This window comes from Rhincodon typus, chromosome 42, assembly GCF_021869965.1.
Source record: "Rhincodon typus isolate 14 chromosome 42, sRhiTyp1.1, whole genome shotgun sequence".
NCBI classification, from domain to species: domain Eukaryota; kingdom Metazoa; phylum Chordata; class Chondrichthyes; order Orectolobiformes; family Rhincodontidae; genus Rhincodon; species Rhincodon typus.
In genome coordinates, this window is record NC_063373.1 from 10563351 (window position 1) to 10569425 (window position 6075).

Here is a 6075-nt window from a genome sequence, read left to right on the forward strand (position 1 = left end):
TCCTCTGAAGAAGGGTCTAGGCCCGAAACGTCAGCCTTCCTGCTCCTCTGATGCTGCTTAGCCTGCTGTGTTCATCCAGCTCTACACCTTGTTATCTCATTTTCCTAGTTCCCATCAGTTCTGAGGGAGGGTCACCGAAGCCGAAACGTTAACTCTGATTTTTCTTCACAGAAGTTACCAGACGTGCTGAGCTTTTTCAGCAACTTTTGTTCCTAAAACGCTTCCCCTACTGAAAACTCAATTATCTAGACGCATCCCTCATTCACTCCAGTGATTTAGAGAACCAGGCCCGCCCCTCTTTCACTCCCATTAGTTGGAGAATTAGCCGCACTCGAACGGTCCTGCAGCCATATTCGTGTTCTATTGGTTCTGACCTGTTGTCAATCAACTGCGTTCTGCCGTGAGGTGGAGCATGCCCAGTGTTGTCCCTGCGGTTGGACTCCGACGATGGGCCGCATTCTGTTGTAACCCGGTGAGGGCTCCCCAGAGAAACCGGGAGAGAACGGTGGATGGGTTGCCTGGATACAGAAACACAACGAGAGGAGGAGACAGTGAATACTGATTGAAACTTACCTTTATGGCATGTCATCGGCGACAACGCCTCAGATTCTTCCCTCACATAACCCAAGTTAATAGCCGCCATCTTCACCGGAGCCTGTCGACAGCACGGCGCATGTGCGACGCTTGTTCATTTTTTTTGTCCCGTCGCCGATTCACTCTCATTGTTCGAGGGACTCGCCCCGCCCATCGCCTCCTCCATTTGTTGGAGGACTGCCCCCACTCGGTCCTCCAGTCCCGCCCCCTCCTCCTTTCGGCTGAGAGCTGTCAATCAGTTAGTTTGCATGTAAAACAAAACAGAAATTGCTGGAAATTACCGGTTCTGCGGAAGGGTCACTGAACTTGAAACCATAACTCTGATTTCTCTTCACAGATGCTGCCAGATCTGCTGAGCCTTTCCAGCACTTTTATTTCGAAAACATTTTCTGCCTTTGTTTCTGATTCCCAGTATCGGTTTGTATGTGAGTTGCTGAATGAGATGTGAGGGCCAGGAGCACTGCTTCCAGTTGTCCCAAATTGTTTACAGGGAAAGAATTATCCAGCACTTTATTGGAATTGGACTCTGTGGCTGATGGGCATTTAGAGCTTGGAGGTCCAAGAGAAAAAAATGTTCCATAAAAGCTGGACAACAAAGAAAAAAAACCTAAAGAATTGCTTGTGCTGGAAATGAGAAACAAAAGCAGAAATTGTTTTAAAATAAAATTCAGCAGGTCAGGCAACATCTGCAGGGAGTTAATATTTCAGGTCCAGTGAAATCTATTGCAGAAATCTATTTTTTAACATGTGGCTTACTCATAGCTGGGCACATTTCCCGCACACATGGGCACTAGAAACAACCGAAGCTTCCATTATTTGCTACAGAGTATAGGAATAGCACATCACAGGTGTCAGCCCTGCTGTCATGCCATCTTATAAGAACTCACTTGTAATTGTTATACCATGAAATAATCAATGCAATTAATCAGTTGCCAGTTGTCACTTTTTTGATTTGTTTCCCAGTTGTCAGTCCTCTGAAAGTACAACTGTTAAACTACAAATCCCTTCTGCCTGCTTAGTTGAAGCTGAAGAATATAGCCTTACAAAAAGTAAATCCTGACAATTGCCATTACAGACAATGAACAAGACAAACTGAAACACCTCTTCCCTGTGTACAGAATTGCAATGGTGCACTACATTTTCCAGCAGCACCTACTCAGGAGTAGTACCTCACTCTGGATGTGTCTCCTCCCAACTGATCATTCAAAGTGTACTGATTGTCTCATTCATAGTCACAAAGAAACTCCATGAGATCCTCACACTTGAGTTGATGCACCATATGGTTCATAGAAAGCTGATTTATATAATTTTTAACCCAAATAGCTAACCAGACTTTAGTGTTTACAAATATCATCAGAAACACGCTCTAGAAAACATAGTTTGGAGGTATAGGTCAAACTCCAACCCATTCAGTTAATTGGGCACTCATCAGTGTTTAACCAGTCCTGATGAACCAGAAAATCCCAATTCACACACTGTGCAGGTGGATAGTTTATACCCAGTGTCAATGTGCTGTTGTAAATTGATGTTGTGATCAGTTCAAAAGTAAACAATTGTATAAACAAGTTAACCATAATATCAGCACTTTTAATGAAGCAGTGTTTAATAACATCAATACAAATAGCTCACAAATGACTATGGTTCATTCATTGGTGTGAGTATGAGGAAAGTCTTTCAACTGTACATCTTTGCAAATTCACTGATGTGTGAACAGGGTGGATGACCAAGTGAATCCTTCCCATACATTTCTCCTCAGTGTCAACTCACTGTTGTGTTAACATGTTTGATCAAAGTGAAAAGACTTCTCCGCACTTGGAGCAGGTGAACAGATTCTACCTTCTGTATACTTGTACTTGCTGGTGTATCTGCAGGCTGGTGATTGAATAAAGCCCTTCTCACAGGGAACAGTCGAATGATTACTCCCCAGGGTGATGCTGTTGGTGTGCCAACAGGTTTGACAAATCAGCAAAGCCTTTGCCACACTCAGCAGATGAATGGCCTCTCACCAGGGTGAATTCGCTGATGTCTCAGCAGTTTGGATGAACGAGTGAATCCCTTCCCACACTCAGAGCAGGTGAATGGTCTTTCCCCAGTGTGAACTCGCTGGTGTATCAGCAAGTCAGTTGTCTGAGTGAATCCTTTCCCACATTCAGAGCAGGTGAATGGTCTCTCCCCAGAGTGTACACGCTGGTGTATCAGCAGGTTGGATGACTGGGCGAACCCTTTCCCACATTCAGAACAAGTAAATGGTCTCTCTCCAGTGTGAACTCGCTGGTGTCTCAGCAGGTGGGACGACTGAGTGAATCCCTTCCCACACTCAGAGCAGGTGAATGGTTTTTCCCCAGTATGAACTCGCTTATGTCTCAGCAGGTCAGCTGTCTGAGTGAATGCTTTCCCACACTCAGAGCAGGTGAATGGTCTCTCCCCAGAATGAACTCGCTGGTGTTTCAGCAAGTCAGATGACCGAGTGAATCCCTTCCCACACACAGTGCAGGTGAATGGTATCTCCCCAGTGTGAACTCGCTGGTGTTTGAGCAGGTCAGTTGACTGAGTGAAGCCTTTCCCACATTCAGAGCAGGCGAATGGTCTCTCCCGAGAGTGAACTCTTTGGTGTATCAGCAGATTGGATGACTGAGCAAATCCTTTCCCACATTCAGAGCAGGTTAATGGTCTCTCTCCAGAGTGAACTCGTTGGTGTTTCAGCAGATTTGTTTTCTGAGTGAATCCCTTCCCACAGTCAGCACAGATGAATGGTCTCTCCCCAGTGTGACTGCGTTGGTGAATTTTCAGCTGGGATTGGTAAAGAAATCCCTTCCCGCAATCCCCACATTTCCACAGTCTCTCCCCAGTGTGACTGTGCTGGTGTTTGGACATTTCAGATATATCTTCATAGACTCTTCCACACACACCGCATTTGTGATTCTCTCCAGTACGAACAGTGCATTTTCTTTCAAAGTCCTGAGATAATTAGGTTTTAATAAACAGAGTGACAGTCTGATTTGGATGGGATTCCATTTGAATTCTCCAATTGCATGTTAACCTATCAAATAGAAAACAAATGTAGTTATTGAGAAACCAGAAAAATTGACATAGTTTGTAAAACTTAGAAATTAAACTGTTCGATTGTGGAGCTGACATTTGGGGAAACCGCTGATTATCCTTAAAACTGGTTTATAAACATCCTTCAGGAAAGGGAACTATGGAGTGGTTTCGCAAAGTTACAGAAAGAGATAAAGGTGGTCAGGGTCATTTTATTGATCTGCAATTCCACTTGTTCCTGTTTTCATCCCATACCCTGTGATCCATCAGAAGGACTAAGCACAAGTGCAGAAGCAAAATGCTGGAAATCTGATGTAAAAACAGAAACTCAGATACTCAGCAGGTCTGGCTGCATTTGAAATGGTGACAGATACAGGAAACATTATAACCTTGAAGAAGTGTTCAAATGATGATGCAAAACACCACAACATAGGCTACAGGCTGAATGCCAGAAATGGGATGAATGTAAGGAGGTGCTTGATGACCAACATGGATATAATGGGAACAATATGTTCAACAATTTTATATTAGAGTCTCTGAAGCCATTTTGTTTCATACTCCTCTAACTCTTTCAGTAAGCAGGTAGGTACAGCAAACAGAGAAGAATGCAAGTGATACATTGTCCTTCATGGTGAGAGGATTCAAATACAGTAGCAGGTATATCTTTCTGTAAGGGCCTTGGTGAGACCACACCTGGAATATTATGTGCAGTTTTGTTTTCCTTTCCCAAGGAAAGATGTTCTGGATATTGAGAGAGCAGAAAGGAGGTTTACCAGACTGATTCCTTCAATGTCAGGATTGATTTCAGAAGAGGACTCCATCTGTTAGGGTTGTATTGTGATGCTACTATGCCTTAAGAAGGGTGGACTGTCCTGTTCTCTTGCAGAGGAGTTTTGTCACAGTGGTGCCAAAGTGTGTGAAAAGAAGCTGAGTAGGCTCAGGTTGTTTTCTTTAGAGCAGACAAGGCTGAGAGGGGACATGATCAAAGTGTATTAGATAATGAGAGTCATGGACAGTATGAATAGGAAGCAGTTCTTCCTTTTGGTTGAAGGATCAACAAGTGGGCGTGAATTTAAAGTGAAGGGCAGGAGGCTTAGATGAAAAGTAAGGCATTTTCTTTCATCTAGTGCGCATTTGGAAGCTCCAATGCACTACCTGGGAGGATAGCAAAAGCAAGTGCTATAAAGTGGGATAAGTATTGATAGATCGGCACAGGGTATACGGGCCAAAGGGCCTCTTCAATGTTGTAGGATCCAGTGATTTGCCCTGTATGACGTTAATCGATATCAGCACAAAAATTTAGGACAAACAAAAATTTCAGTTCTCAATCAATTTATAGAATTAGAGTACAGAAGAGGCCTTTTGAATATGCAATGACAAAAGTATTCTTAACCTGAAACAAAAACATAAATTGTTAGATAAATTCAACGTTTCACGTCCAGTGACCCTGCTTCAGAAAGGTTAACTTTGCTTTCTCTCCACAAATACTGCCAGACCTGTTGTTTTTCTCCAGCAATTTCTATTTCAGTTATTTTAATTCTATACTAGTCACACTTTGTTGTGCACGAATCTTCCCCTTACCCTATCATAGGTGTTTCCAATATCAGTCCAGGACTGAAACTCAGAACAGACAAACATCTATCCAGAGATAACAAGGTTTAGAACTGGATGAACACAGCAGGCCAAGCAGCATCATAGGAGCAGGAAGGCTTGGCCTGCTGTGTTCATCCAGCTCTACACCTTGTTATCTCAGATTCTCCAGTATCTGCAGTTCCTACTATCTCTGATACAACATTTATCCAGGTTTGAGTTTGTTGTCGGAAGAATCGCACCCCAAAAACCCCTACATGGGAGAGACGAAGGAATACTGCGCACGCATTCTGCGGGACGTTGCCCCATTAAAGAGGACACTGATAAACCAGGGCTGCAAGTACCCTAGGCCCGCAGCCGTTTTCTATAAAGGGGGGACGAAGAGACTTTATTCAGGTTTGGCGGATATATCCGGTATTTCCGTAACCTCACAGTCTCTACAAGAATTCTATTTTCCTCCCGCTCTCGACAGGCCCTCCCCATTTACCGTCTCGCTCAAACTCCGCATTCGTCCAGACTGCATCGACAGCGGCGTCTTTTGGGGTGATGGTCACGTGTCCGCCCGTTAGCCCAACCCCACGTTCATTCCCATTGGCTGGAGGACCAGTCGCACTCCGTCAGTCCTCCAGCCCCGCCTCCCATTCACTCCTATTGGTTGAAGGGCCAGCCACTCGTGCTCTCCTCCTCGTATCCGCGCGATAATCAAACATCCAATAAAATTCAATGAAACGAAGAACTGCAGGTTAATAGATACAACAAGGTGCAGACCTGGATGAACACAGCAGGCCAAGCAGCATCATAGGAGCAGAAAGGCTGACGTTTCGGGCCTAGACCCTTCATCCAACATCTGCA

At 44.3% G+C, this 6075-nt stretch overlaps 1 long non-coding RNA gene and 1 pseudogene across 2 annotated transcripts in view; both read right to left on the bottom strand.

Moving 5' to 3' along the window:
• The window catches only part of LOC125487606, a 25562-nt gene extending 24892 nt beyond the window's left edge, over window positions 1–670 (bottom strand). For both annotated transcript variants that reach the window (XR_007265974.1, XR_007265973.1), the window contains exon 1: window positions 574–670. This is a non-coding gene — a long non-coding RNA (uncharacterized LOC125487606). The remainder of the gene's footprint in view (window positions 1–573) is intronic.
• A 1490-nt stretch (window positions 671–2160) lies between these two features.
• LOC109922136 lies at window positions 2161–5804 on the bottom strand (annotated as a pseudogene).
• Window positions 5805–6075: the final 271 nt, after the last annotated feature.